This window comes from Pseudomyrmex gracilis, unplaced genomic scaffold, assembly GCF_002006095.1.
Source record: "Pseudomyrmex gracilis isolate BER0280 unplaced genomic scaffold, ASM200609v1 scaffold_2043, whole genome shotgun sequence".
NCBI classification, from domain to species: domain Eukaryota; kingdom Metazoa; phylum Arthropoda; class Insecta; order Hymenoptera; family Formicidae; genus Pseudomyrmex; species Pseudomyrmex gracilis.
In genome coordinates, this window is record NW_018022627.1 from 1 (window position 1) to 1,819 (window position 1,819).

The 1,819-nt window shown below is 30.6% G+C and overlaps 1 long non-coding RNA gene across 1 annotated transcript; it reads right to left on the bottom strand.

The window, feature by feature from the left end:
* Positions 1-1,000: 1,000 nt before the first annotated feature.
* LOC109862597 lies at positions 1,001-1,596 on the bottom strand. The gene is made up of 3 exons (XR_002251172.1): positions 1,510-1,596; positions 1,147-1,246; positions 1,001-1,020 (listed from the first exon to the last, which is right to left on the bottom strand). It is a non-coding gene; the product is annotated as an uncharacterized LOC109862597 (long non-coding RNA).
* Positions 1,597-1,819: the final 223 nt, after the last annotated feature.

The window sequence follows — 1,819 nt, forward strand, 5'->3', positions numbered from 1 at the left end:
CATTCTCTGCACAACATCCTGCAAACCGGCTCGAATAACCCGATGTTAATTCATTCATTGTCTCCAATAATTTTGTGTCCAATAATGTGGTGTCGAATCGAGCGGTGTCGAATCGTACTGTGGTCAATAGAGTATCACCCGATTTTACTTGGTGCTACTTATTGATATCATTTCTTTTGTAAAATAGATTTTGTAGAGAAAGATTTTTAAAGTAATACTTTTTCTAGAGTAATATTCAACGCCACTTGCCTAGCAACCATAGAACACATGGCCGTGGCATAACACTTTTTAAACTTTCTATTTGGAATATTTTATATTTTATAACAATGTATAAACAACTTACAAAGTTTTATATAATATTATATATTTTGTAACAATGTATAAATGTACAAGACTTTACTTGGCGTTACTTATTGATATCATTTTTTTTGTAGAATAGATTTTGTAGAGAAAGATTTTCATCATACTACGTTTTCTATATTTCAATACAGCGAAATACACCTCTTAGTTTTAGTGTTAGCAAATTTATTGTTTCAAATCTAACAAAAATTTACCTTTCTTCATACAGTTACGTGCAACTTTGTGTATTATTGCTGCGATGAAAGGACTGGACCTGAACCTTATAGGTATTTTCAAATGCACTTTTGCTTCCATAATGTTGTTTGATTCATCCATCTGAAATTATCAAAAAAAAGAAAACGTAAAAATACAAAAATTTGTATATTAACATTGTATTGCTCAAGTTAGTTTTTAATGTTCCTCTTTTAAGACTAACTATTACTTTTACAGTAATTTACTACGTGATAATGTATTAAATTTATATTAGTCAATTGATCTCAATTGATTGCACAAAAGATGTTTACATCTTAACATGAAATAAGTCGTGATCTGTTTAGAAACTTACAAGATCAAGCTTCTTTAAAATACAAGTAATAGCGTAACCGTTGGTATTTTTCTTCTCCGTATTTTCAGGTTTTGTATGAGCGTCAGTCATTATTTTGTCCTCTGAGAACCAGTCACCTACATCGTAAGTTAACAGTGCAAAAGATCTTTTTCTTTCTCAAGCAAATATATAAGTATTATGCAAATAAATATCTAAACAAATTCAAATAAAAGTAATATAAAAAAATCTGCAGCATTACTTACTCCTAGTCATATTTTTCTCGTTCATACACGTTTCAAATGATTGTTCGGCCTTAGTTTGTGATATTACATTTTTTACTTGTTCTTTTATCTCACCTGAAGACTGCAACGTTTAAAAATATTAAATATTATTTTAGTTTTTCTATCCTGATTAGGGATACAAGTTATAACGTGTTGACTGTTTGGTTTAAAATATACATGTATATTTTAAAACAAACGATCTCTTTTCTATCTGTATATATAATATATCTGTATATATTAATATATGTATATAGTGTATATATTAATAGAAATATTAATTGCAGGATAATATTTTATCTTAGTAATATATAATTGTAATGTATTACAACAGAAAAAGATACTCACAACAAGTATTATCACGCAAGCAAAAACAACAAGAAATTTCATCTTACTAGCTAAGATTCTTCTGTTTTCACTCAAACACTGTTTTCCACAGAATAAAATCGAATGTACAGTGCGAAGCACCAGGGGGTTCAAACTCGCCTTTTGTGAGAAGGGGAACGCTGTTTTCAGCGCCGCCTGGGCTAGGTCACCGGAAGTAGTGAACTAAAGAACGAGTGGTGGGAGGTACCGCCATATTTAAACCGTCGCACGTGCGTGCCAATATAGGTATACTTATACAGCAAATTCGATAGCCTGTACTAGTACGCATTGA